Source organism: Rhinolophus sinicus, linkage group LG13 (assembly GCF_036562045.2).
Source record: "Rhinolophus sinicus isolate RSC01 linkage group LG13, ASM3656204v1, whole genome shotgun sequence".
NCBI lineage: Eukaryota > Metazoa > Chordata > Mammalia > Chiroptera > Rhinolophidae > Rhinolophus > Rhinolophus sinicus.
This window is the reverse complement of record NC_133762.1, coordinates 29,116,342-29,129,439: the sequence shown is the minus strand read 5'-3', so window position 1 is coordinate 29,129,439 and position 13,098 is coordinate 29,116,342. Positions and strand designations below refer to the sequence as shown.

At 42.2% G+C, this 13,098-nt stretch overlaps 1 long non-coding RNA gene and 1 pseudogene across 1 annotated transcript; both read left to right on the top strand.

Annotated features, from left to right (window-relative positions):
* The first annotated feature begins 3,905 nt into the window (after nucleotides 1-3,905).
* On the top strand, nucleotides 3,906-10,863 carry LOC141568233 (uncharacterized). The gene is made up of 3 exons (XR_012491306.1): nucleotides 3,906-5,190; nucleotides 5,812-5,901; nucleotides 7,045-10,863. It is a non-coding gene; the product is annotated as an uncharacterized LOC141568233 (long non-coding RNA).
* LOC141568420 (U4 spliceosomal RNA) lies at nucleotides 5,440-5,557 on the top strand (annotated as a pseudogene).
* Nucleotides 10,864-13,098: the final 2,235 nt, after the last annotated feature.

Here is a 13,098-nt window from a genome sequence, read left to right as displayed (position 1 = left end):
CATCAAGGGCTGCCATTGGGTCATCCTCGACCAACACACACACACACACACACACACACACACTGATTCCAATTGGACCGTGATATACTCGTAAGCAAGAAATCAAATGTTGTTGTCTGAAGTCATTGAGATTCCAGACTCATTTGTTACAGCTGTTAGCCTCCCCTGGCCAGTACACGCTCTACAGGACACTTGTACTTGAACTGGGAGAAGATATTAATGTGGGGCTAAAGGACACTAGTCTGGGCCCTAGGCCATGTGGAGCAAAGAAAGTCAGACTGCCCAGAGAAAGCAGGATAGTGCAAAAGAACTCTGTGGAGATGAACAGAGAAAATCAAGCTGTGGAAATAGGGAAGGGCAACCCTGGGGCGTGATACTTCAGTTCCCAGCTCCATTTCTTCTTGAGGTCAGAAACAGACACTGTGATTGCCTACCCAAATCCATCTTCCTGCCCCTTCCTGTTTTTATTTGGGTAAAACACGACACAGCCATTCCTCTTGCCAGTGTTTGCAGTATGCCTATGACTCAACTGTGACCAATGTGATGGGAGTGAAATAGCGGGGGAGGGGCAAGCAGCTCCTTGGAAAGGTTCCCTCACTCTTGATAAATAGACACACAGAGAAACATCACCTTTTCCATGGCTGGACATATACTCACTGCAACCAGGAGGAAAGCTAAACTAGGACAAAGCTGAAATGCCGTTTGGCAGAGCAGGTAAAAGAAAGAACCCAGAACCTTAATGATGTCATTGAGCCACCGAATTAACTAACCTTGGAGCTGCCCTACTTAGTGGCTTAGTGTAATTGCTAGCATATACGTTTCATTATTGTTTAATACATATTACTTTAGGCATCCCAATGGATACACCCACCTGATGATATACTTCCTGCCAACAACCTCTTGGAATTGGCCTGCCTCCCTTCAATAAAACCCCCTCTTTGTTTTGTGTCTTGAAACCAAGTAACCCCAGACTGAACCAGAGCACCTCCAAGCCACCTCCAAATGTGGATTTTAATGGCAGGTGTCTTTGTTTCTGATTCAGGCAAGAAAGGGGCAGACAGAAGGGAGGAAAGTGGGCGCAGGCCTCGTGTTAATGCTATTGTGCTGTATATTTTATTCTATTGCCCCCTTTTCTTCAATCAAGTTCTTAAGTTCTATCTGTGTTGATTTATATAACTCTTAATTTACTTATTTTAACGACTATTTAATTTTTGTCTTCATTTTTTAAATTCATTTTCAGGCTGATGTAACGGGTTGCCATCACTTTGCTATTATAAACAATGCTGTGATGAATATCTTCTTACTATCTCTTTCTCTTTGCTAGAGTTTCTATGCAGAAGCGGGATTGCTAGGTGGTAGGGTCTTTCCAACTTATTTTTACATCACAATCTGGTAGGGACCCCCCTCCACACATACAAGTAACACAAGCGTTTCATGAAATGATACCCTTTTTATGAGAAGAGCATCCTGGTGTGTTTTAGCCTATTTAATTCAGCTTCCTTTGTTAATGTTGTTCATAGCTTACTAAAGTGATTTTATGAACTATTAATGGGCCATGACCCACTAATTTGAAAAATAGTGGATTAAAATATATTCGGTTTGACTACATACTTTGAAATTTCAGCATGGCCACGCAAATTTACAAAGCAATAGGCTCTCATTTCCCCACAATCTAGCCAGCACTTGATACTATCTTTTTCTTTTTACCAGTCTGATGACTATAAAGCAGTAAGTATGCCATCGCTGTTTTAATTTTTCTTTCTCTGGTTACTAATAAGTTGAGTTTCTCTTCCTATGTTTATTCACTACTTGAGCTCCTCTGAGAGTGAGTTTGTCCATTTTTCTGTTGGTTTGTCGATTTTTTTCTTGCTGATTTATTGCTAAGTTTCGTGTATAATTTAAATTTTAATCCTTTATTGGTTGTTGTTGCCAATATGCTGCAAATACCTTTTCCCAATCTGTCAATCATTTGTTAATTTTGCCTATCATATAATTTATTGAACAGAAATCCATCAGTCATTTTCTTTATGGTTTGGACTTTTTGTATCCTATTTGAGAAATGAATATCATAAAAGTAAAGTTATCCCTAACTCATTATCATAAAGATTTGCCTTTTGATTTTTTTTACAGCTTCTTAAACCATCTGAGCTACTCTTCCCCCATACCATTAAAATAATCCATCCTTTCCCCACTGATTTATGTTGCCACCTCTATCACATACCAAATATCCATATACTTGGGTCTTTTTCTGGATTCTTCTCTTCTGTTCCTTGCATTAATAGCACACTTTGACAAATTAGACTTTGTAATATGTCTCAATATCTGGTAGGGTGAGATCCCACCTTTGGTTTTATTTTTAAGAATACTTGACTTAGCTCCTCGTGGAAACTTGTTCTGTGCAAATTTTAGAATTGGTGTATGCAATTTCTCTCCCCCAATTATTTAATTAGACATATCTGAATTGACATCATTACAATGCTATGTCTTCCCTTCCACAAACATATTATATTTATCATGTCCTCCATTTATCCAAGTGATAAAAATCTCCTTCAGTAGGTTTTCTCTGGTACGCTTGGTTAAGTTAACTCTAGATAGTTTATTCTCTCTTTCTCTCGCTCGCTCTCTCTCCCTTTTTAAAAATATAGTTTCCAATTTAATACTTGGGAATGGTGTCTCTTTTCAGGACATCCAGATTTTCTACATACTTCCTACATGGCCTTGCCTCCTGCATAACCTCTTTGGTAAGTGGTGACCCCAAAGATCTCAGAAATCCTGGAAGAACCAGTGTGGCACTAGTCAGATGGGCAGTTACCAAGACTGCCAATCTCTAGAAGGGAGGAAAGTGGGTGCAGGCCTCATGTTAATGCTATTGTGCTGTATATTTTATTCTATTGCCCCCTTTTCTTCAATCAATACTGTTTTTAAGCTCTGTCCGTGTTGATTTATGTAACTCTTAATTTACTTATTTGAACTAGAAGGTGCTAAGCATTTCTGGGGTTCTCAAACAACTTTAAAGATGAAATGAGATGGAGAGAATTATATTGACCTGAATTCCTCTCAAGGATGTCACTACCTATTTGAAAGTGATACTTTAAAAAACTGCTTGGGGTATTGGGGGTGGGGGTGGGGGAGATGATTTGGATTCTTAAACAGTCTCTTAAGGAAGATAGGTCACTCAACTGCAGGACTCTAGTTTCATTAAGCCAGTTATGCAAGTTTGGGGCCAGAGTTGAATTGCTTGTTGCCACAAGGAGCCTTCCTTCTTAGCTCCACCTTCATACATCACCCAGTCTCTCTTCTAAACAAATGTCGAGCAAACATATGTTTAAAAGCAAAAAGAGACACTGAACTGTTAGCTGCTTTAGGCACCTACACATCTCAGGCAGGCAAGGTGTGAGGGAAAGGGTTAGTCAGATAGCAAGTGGTCCTGGCAAGAATGCAGCAGATGCCCAAACCTAGAGGAACCAGGAAATCAGGTAGATCACCAAGGTGGGAACTTGGGAATGGGGACCAAGGACCAAGCCCTCCTGTAGGAACTGTGGCCCATGCAGGATAGAACAGGACTTCTTGAATTGGGTACTGGTCCAGTTATTGAAACACCGGCACATGTCCCAACAGAAAAAAAAATGACAAAAGACATGACCAGGCAAATTTCCAAATGAAGAAAAACAAATGGCCAACATGCAAAAAAGAAAATGTTCAACCTCATTAGAAAGCAAAACAATAATAAGGGATTTATTTTTTCCCTATCTGATTGGCAAGGTTTATTTTTCTTTTCCTTCTCCTTGTTCTCTCTCTCTCTCTCTCTCTCTCTCTCTCTCTCTCTCTCTCTCTCTCTTTCCCTCCTTCCCTCCCTTATACTCATTTTTAAGAGAGTGCTGAGAGGGTACTCTCACACACAGCTGGTAGTCCTGTGAATTGGCACAGCTTATCTGGAGGGTGATTTGGCAGACTGTGTTTCAAACCCTAAAGACAAGCACTGTTTTTGATCCAGCAATTCTACTTCTAGGAATTTTTCCTAAGGAAATAATTAGAAGTGACCACACAGATGAATAATAGCAGCTTAACATTTACTGGGTGTTCACTCTGTGCCAGGTAATATGCTAAGCACTTTACACTTCACTCATTTAGTCCTTACAGCAACATACAATGAAATGAATATTAGTGTGCCCATTTTCAGGTGGGGAAACTGAGGATCAAAGAGGTGTTGTAAGTTGCACAAGTTCCAACAACTAGTAAGTGAGAGGTTAGGGCTCAAACCCTGGTCTCTATAAATCCATCTCCGTGCTCTGAACCACCGTGCTATAGTACCCTCTGGAAACTGTGTGGAAAAAATGATGTCCCACATTGAATTGTTTAAAATAGCAAAAATTCAGAAATAACTTCAATGTGCAAAAACTGAGGGATAACTAAATAAATCATATAGAATCATATGGTAAAATACATAGCCATTAAAAATAACTTTTGAGAGAATAATGATATGGGGAAATAGCCATGATATATTAATTTTAAAAGACACGACATAAAACAGTTATGTCCCATTTTAATTTTAAAAATGCATCTATGCCATTTTTACAAAGTTCAAAACTAGAAAAGACTAGTTGATGGTGATCAAGATTTTGGGGGGTGGTCATCAATTTGGAAGCCTGTTGGGGTGATAGAAATGTTCTAGATCTTAATCTGGGTTGTAGTCACATCGGTGTCTTCAAACATAAAAAATTAATCTAGTGTGTAGTTAAAATTTATGTGCTTTATAGAAGTTTATCTATCTCACTAAAAAAGAAAATGCATAGAAAAAGTCCTGGAGGAAAAGAACAGAAAAATATTAGCAGTGATTGTTGCTATGTATAATGTTCATTTTATTCTTCACACTATTCTGTATTTTCTTTTCTTTCTTTTGTAACAATGAGCCCATATTATCTTCATAATTAGGACAAAATAATGCCAAGTTCATTACAGTGCCGAGCTCTGCTTGGAAGGAAAAGCTGAGTGAGACGCCCTGAGGGGTCTGGCCTGGGATGAACTAGAAGCAACTCCCTTAAGACAAATTCCTCCGACTTTAAAATCCTGCTGGGCAGGTGCTACACGAAGCCATCCTTCTGCTGCCGGTCAGATGTCTGCTGCTCACTGGCAATGAGCAGGTCTCCAGAGAGGACATTGACTGTGAATCAGAAGCCATTTCTGACAGCGGTAAGCCATCTCTGCCTCCTCTGTCTTTTAAAGGGATAGCTTCTGCCCAGGTAAGGGAAGCAGGTTTGGGCCACCTTGACTCTTTCTTTCCATTTAATGTCTGAAGCAGGGAAGTGGAGAAATTAGGGCGTGCAAGCCAGGTTTCTAGAGGTGCTTCCTGAGATCCCTGCCTCAGCTCACCCCGACAATGAAATCCTGCCAACCAAGAGGTGGCTTAAAAGAAAGAATTTAAGTACAAAGAAGCTTTGGAGCTTTGCACAGTGGCAGTATTGTAGCCAATGAGGTTTATCTGAGGCGCGATTATTGCTAATTAAAAGAAGCTTTGGTATATAAGATTGCCTGTAAATATTAAGTGTATTTAAATATAAAACAAGAAAAATATAACTGTAAGAATAAGCAGTTAGTTATTCCTTTCTTCCTTACTAAGAAATAACAATTGGGGGACCGGGGGGGAGGGTGCCAAATATGTCTAGTAAAAAACAAATCCCACATTTTCTAGCCTCTGCTGCAGCTTGGGGTTGCAATAACGTAGCTACGGCCAATGATATATAGACCAGGAATATGTGGAAAGCTTTCCTTTCTTGTTAGAGTCATTTTCTTCTTCTTCCTTGGTGGAACAAGAACGTGATGGCTGGAGTAAAAGCAGCTGTTTTGCAATCATGAGGAAAACTCCAGCAGAACTGCAGTGAACACAATCCTGACATTCTTGAGGTACTAAAAGAGGTGACAGCAACTGCCTAACTCTTCACTGCTTTTTAAGCTACTGTACATTTAGGTTTCCTGTAACCCATGACTAAAAGCAATCTTTCACTGATTCACCCAACAGTGTAAAAATATAACCGAGCAGGATGTTTGGAGAGAAGAGATGGGGAAAAGTATAGTGGTGCCAATGCTTCATTGCAGATAGTCACCATCTAAAATTTAAATATATGATTAAAAGTGAGATGGCTGCAACCTCTTGATATTTTCCTGAGGGAATCTTTGAGGAGCTAATATCCTTTTTGGTGGAAGGATAGCTATCTAACATTCAAAAATTCTTTACTTTCATTTTAAAAATTCTGTGAGATCCAAGTAAAATAAATACCTTTCAAAATTTAAGAAGAGTATTACAATATGAAATAATTAAAATTATTTCTGACTATTCATATAGATGCATTGAAAGATGTTTGGTATGACATTCATCTCATTGGAATTGTGTGAATTTCGGCTTTTTTGTTTGTTTTTGTTTTTTCAAACTCTTAAAAGATATTGAAATGATTGTAGATTCACAGAAAAGTTGAAAGCTAGTACAAAAGTACTCTCTTTTTACCCTTCACCAAACTTCCTCTAATGTTAACATTCCTCTAGTGTTACGTAAGCATGGAACATTTATCAACATAAAGAAATTAATTTGGTAATTGGTATGATACTATTCACTACACTACAGATTTCATTCTGATTTCCCAATTTTTCCACTGATATCTTTTTTCTGTTCCAGTTTCCAAGTCAGGACACCACATTGCTTTTAGATGATATGCCTGTTTCGTCTTCTCTGGCTTATGACAGTTTCTCGGTCTCGTCTTTTGTCATCTTGACACTTTCAAAGAGTAGTAGTCAGATATTTTGTAGAATATCCGTCAATGTTGGCCTGTTTGATGTTTTCTCATGCTTAGACTGAGGTTAGAGGTTTGTGGGAAGAAGATGTGTAGGAGTGATGTGTTCTTCTCATCACATCGTATCAGGGGCACGTGATACCAGCATGACTTACCGTTGGTGATGTTGACCTTGATCCCTTGACTTTTTTTACTTACTTCACTTACTTTTTTTTTTTTACTTGACTTTCTTTTTTACTTACCATTATGTACTTTTCCACAGTGATTTAATTCCTATAATGAGCACGTGAACACAGTGAATCTGGAAGTCCTTCTTCAGCCGAAGAACTCCACAAATGGGAGGGTTAAATTTTTTATTTGAAAGAGAGAATTGATGTCCAAGCCTTGGCTGGAAGAGGAAAGAGAAGATAAGTATAGCTACCACATCAATGTTTAATTGGCCTGGAGGCTAGCCAGGATGGCAGGGAGAGATAGAGATGACTTTGAGATTTATGTAACTGCTAGCAGAGCAAAGAATTCGGGTATCATCCAGATATTTTTAATGTAATTGATTTCCCCTTACCCTATAGCCCTGGATGAGAGTGGAGGCCACCCCGGTAGTTAACTTGGAGATGACGTAACGGAGGAGAACTGATGCTGCTGGAAAGCTAGTGGGCGTGGAGACATTGACTAAGCACCATTCGTGTCCAGGTGCCTCACCTCATTCATTTCATCTTCATAACGCTGCTAACCAAGTATGTTGACCGTCTCCACTTCACAGATGGGGACATTGAGACTCAGAGAAGTGAAGTGACTTGCCCAAAGCCACACTGCCAGTTAATCATCCTTCAGGCAATGTCCTGGGTGGGCACAGGAGAGGCACTGCTTGAGCCTAGATTTCTGTGACATCAAACTTACACTATGTGTCTTCCACGTCACACCACCTGCTGCCCAGGAAGAACTGTGAGTGAGTAGAGGAATTCCAGTCATGGGGAAAGGTGATGAGCTTTGGCGACTATCCCCTACCCATAAGGTTTCTCGTATTCTTCACAATCTCCCTGTCTCCTCATTGATGAGAGTCAACCGGCATGAATCCCCAGGTTTGGGACCACACTGCCCTCTGAATGCCTTGGACAACTACCCTCTGCAATCAGATGGGGTTGAGGGCACAGGATAGCTGGGACAATGTCCCCCCCACCCCCTCCTTGTCTGGATGTCAGTATGCAGAGAGAAACCAAGAAAGAGATGGAGGGAGAGGGGCAAGTGGAGAGGAAGAGGAGGAGGAGAGAGAAATGGCTTGGTTTCGGGTGTCAGACTCTTCTTCCAATCAGCCCTACAGCCAGTCCGTTTCACACCCCTCCTAAGGATGGATTTCAGCCAATGGAGAATTTTTGATCGAAGCTCGTTCAAGTTTGATCTCTGCAACTTGAAACTTAAGTATCCAAATGGGCACATTCTACTTGTTCCAGTTTTTCCTCCCTCATAGTGTCACCGTGCCTGTGATTTTTTTGTCGTTCTAGGCCCCCAGATCTGCTTCCTGAGTAGTTATAACTACAGGCCCTGGAATCTAAAGCTGGGGGCAGTAAAATTCCAATTCCTCCACCAACAAGCGAAGTGGCCTTGAGCAAGCACTTTAACTCCTTGAACTTGTTCAATCTGATCAAAGGGGCTGATAATATTCTTGCAAGGGGTAGTATAAGAATTACACAAGATAATGTATGAGGCACAAATGCTTAGTACAACACAAATTTAATTTAGCGTTCAATAAATGGGGACTATGATCATTAGCATTATTCAGCTCTCCTTGCCAACTGACCAAAATTTATTGATTTCTGAAGTCCATGAGACAGCTACTGGCCTAAACCACCAGGCCACATAATTCATGTGCCACTGGTAGCCTGTGGGTAGGCGTCTACCCCAGGGGTAGGAGTCTGTCTCAGCTCCTCAAGCTATAACTTAGGGTTGGAATTCCAACAAAGGTTTTGAATTGTATGGTGGCCTGTGCCCAGCAGTAGACTGGTAAATATTTAACAACCAGAGCTCCCAAACAAACAAACAACAACAACGAAATGTTTTGCCAGTTTCCGTGGTGCAAATACTCCCATCATGGCAGATTTCAAGCTCTCAAGGTGATGTGACTGAACAAAAAGTGGGGAAGAATGTGTGCAACGGGTCCTTGTGAGCTAGAGCTGGCCCTGTGCGGGTAGAATTTCCCCAAGCAGGGAAGACGATCAGGAAAAGCATTCTAAAGCATGTCTCCCAGAGCAGCGACTAAAGCGGTGGTAGTGTGCGTTAGATTGGGTCTCCCTGAAGCAAAGTCTAAAATGGGATTATTGCACAAGTGATTTATCGAGGGATTTCTCAGGTGAAACCTGCTAGGGGATGAATGAAGCAGAATAGGACAGGGGAGAAAGCTAGGTAAAAAAACAAAAAAAACATCGTGGATTCTGCTGAGGTCTAGCCTCAGCCTGATCCCACAGAGAGCTCTGGAGCTGAATACTACCACAGGGTTGTCCCAGCATGAGGCAAAGAGGTGGCGGATTCCAGGTAGTCATTGGGTGCAGGCTGCCTTCTGGGCTGTAACTTCCTAGGCATTTCCTGGCAAAGAAGTTCTGTTGGCTGAGGGTAGTTCTCAGGAGACAGGAGTAGCTGTGACCTGTGAGCGACCCACTGTCACAGCAGCCGGGGGCATCAGTGTACCAGCCTGGAGCAGGGCATCCGGTGGGGGTCCAGTATCGTTGACTAGGTAGTGATAACAATGCTGAGAATGTTTACGGTGAAAATGATGGAGATGGGGATGCTCGAAGTGGTAACAGCGATGGTGGTTCCACAGGTGCCTGCAACAGTGGGCTTGGTTGGGTTATGGGTGGTAGTTGGTGGCCTGGTGGTGACGGTGGTCGTGTGGCGGTGTGGTGGTGGTGGTGGGCACGGTGATGTTGGTGTTTCTGGGGGTGATGATGAATATGGCGAAGGTGCTGGTTATCGAGGAACCAAGGATACCAAACACCCTATTTCTTCAAGGTGTGTCTCTTTGTTTTACGCTGTGTATCTCCACAACGGCCCTGGGGAATGAAACCACTTAGAATTTCTTCTTGTTAAGACTGGTGAATGAAAACATAACTGAGAGAGTTGAAATACATTTATCTCACCAGTGATGTCCTCCCGTGTGTAATTTTTTTTTAAACAATACACACATTCCCCATGGCTGTCATTTACTCTATATGCCACTATGTCACGCATGGTTCACTGTGAAATGTTGTAGGGGCGTGGTGACTTCAGACTTCTTAACCCATCCAACCGATGAGCAGAGTTTAGTACCCCAACGTTAGTTCTGGAGGTTGCTGGAATGGATTCATCCTGCGCTCAATGTGGGATTGTTGTTTTCAGCTAAGAGCCTTGCTCGGGAGATGAGGGCAGAGTGACTGTGATGTGAGTAAGAAGGTCAGCGTGCTGGTGGGGAGTGTGTCAGGGGAAGAGACTGTAGAGTCCATCTGTTTATCTATCTCAGTGTCTCCTAGCTGTCCCCCTCCCTCACCTGTCTCCCCAGAGCGAGGCGGTGAAGCAGGAGGGGTTGTTTCCCGGCCACCCCAAGGACCTATCACATTCTCTTTGCAACAAAATAGCTCTCTACCTAAAAGGTATTCTGGGACAAATATAAAGTTCATTCACTCATTCAATAAATATGAACTGAGCATCAACGATGAGCCATGCCCTGGTCTAGGGGCTGAGGATATAACCGTCTGGGGAAGACAAAAATCCCTGTCCTCAAGAGCTTCTATTCTCATGGGTTTAAGCATGTCTCATTCTCACCACACACATTAATGAAAAAACTGAGCCTTCCAGAGGTAAGTTGACTTGAAGACAGATGGTAAAGAGCAGAGCTAAGCTTTTAAGTGAGGTTAGCCAGCTCCCCTTGACCTATTGTATACTATCTGCAGTGGACATATTTTTGTGTTTTGTTTTTGCCACCCAACATCCTCTTGCCGTTCTTCTGGTACTTGAACTTTTGGGTCGCTTCAGGAAAACCACTCTTCCCAATACCATCTAGAGACACTCAGTCAAGGCACGCTGTCCTCCTTTAACTGTGGGCTCATGCCCCAAGCTACGTCATCACAGTGCTGCTACCCAGACCTCCTGAAACCATGGTTCCCTTTGTGTCCAACTTGGTTTTTCAGCCTGGCCTGCAATTCTGTGAGCCATAACCTACTGTTCCCCAACATTAGGTTTTTGCTCCCGTTACAGAGTCCGTTTCTGTTGCACACAATCAAATAACCAGTTTGACACGTGGTCACTCCAACCTCTGGCACTCAAGCAAGTTGTGTTATCTGCTAACTAGGAGGTATAACACCCACCTTGCAGGAGGCAGGCAAGAAGGTCTTGTTTCCTTGAGCCAGGCCTTGCCAACATCCCTGGTTTCTAGCGCCTTCTTCAGACACTCACTCAATTCCCTTCTCCCAGGAGAAGCTTCCCCATTGTTCACTGGGGCTGGCAGACATGTGGCTGCTGCACACTCAGCAGAAGCAGTGCAGGCGCCTGAGCTATATTTGAGCTTCCCTGAGAACACACAGACGCAGCCTCCTGTGCTCTGGCTGGCCAAGGAGAGTGTAATTAATGGTACTCTTCTTCCGAGCATGGACAGAACAGGTGATGGCTCAGCAAGTTCAGAATCACAGCCATGCCAGTCCCTCCTCCCCCCACGTCTATTTTTGGATCACCACAGGTGCTTATTAAGGCCACATGTCAGGGCTACAGGGCAGAGAAGAGACTTTTCTTGGAGAACTTGTCAGTTAGGATTGCATGGCGTTGCGTGTAACCTAAACCTAACCAAATACAGCTTTATTTTCCTCATGTAACAAGAAGTCTAGGGGTAGGCAGTCCAGGCTGTACAGAAACTCAAAGAAATCATGAAGGACTGAAGCTCTATCTACCTGCTCGGCTATCCTTAGCAGGTCAATTTCACCCTCATAGTCCCAAGATGGCTGTTCCACTTCCGGAAATCTCACCTGCATTCCAGGTGAGAACGAAAGCAAAGACAATGAGGAAAGTCAGGTGCCTGCTGAGTTCCCCCACCCCTTTGTATGAGGAAGACAACCGATTCCCAGGAAGCCCATCCAAATTTCCACTTACATCTCGTTGGTCAGGACGGGGTCAGAAAACCACCCCTAGCTGCAAAGGATGTAGGGAGATATTTTTCAGCCAGGCATATTTTATCCAAATGAAATTGGGATTCTGTTACTGAATGAGAAGTGGACAATAGATACTGGTTAAGCAACTAGTAGTGTCTGATGCTAAAGGTGAGATGGAGAATGAATCATCGGGAAGGAAGCCATTGAGGGGCTGAGGCCGAGGGTCTCAGAAACACAAGAGATGGACCAGTTTCCAAAGCCCTAATGTGGAAAGTTAGAAAGGGCAGGAGGGTGGCCGTAGGGTTATTCACAACCCCGCCATCATCCTCACTGTGATGTAAAGACAAAACCAGGAGCCGCGTAAAGACGTCCCTTAGAGACGGAATTGACCTCCGAAGCACGTGAAAGGTAGGCGGGATTATCAAAAAGAGTCACCATTCCTGGTTTTAAATTCCGCTTATGCCAAATACTGACTCTGTGACCGTGGGCAAATCACTTAACTTCTCTGGGCTTCTCAATTTTGTCAACTATAAAACAGGGATGACATGTTGCATCGTTTTTATGTGGCTCAAACAAGACTCTATGTATACGTTTTACATTGTAGGCATCCAACAAATGGGAGTTAATATTGGTTTTTAAATCCCTCATTTTCAAAATGGTGAAAATGAAGCCCAGAGAGGGGAAGCAAGATGGCCTAAGTCACACAGCCAGAGAAAATGATTACCTGCCTCAGTTCTTATTGCTGTGGAAAATAAATATAATGCATTATTTGTAAAAGAATAAAAATGAAACAAATAATACATGTGTAGTTTGATCCTGTTTTTGTTAAAAACTATGTATATGTCTTTATACACATACTTATGTTTGTATACGTTTGTGAATGGATAAATATTGATATGTATACCCATGCAGTGCTGTCTGAAACAACGTTCACTAAACAGGTAGTGGAATCAGAGGTGATTTTTGCTGTCCTCTTTGTAGTTCTCTAACTTGTTGATGATGTGAATGTACTATTTTTACAAAAGAAAGCTGACGTTTTGGGTCAAGAGGGCTGATTAAGTGCATCTATTTATCTCTCCTCCCTCCAACTATCCCACTGAAATGACAAAAGGAGCATTTCAAAGTCCTAATCAAAGCTATCAAAATAATAATACCTAGTCTTAGAATTAGAAGGTCTAAAATCAGGCACATAGTGCTTGATGAGTATTATC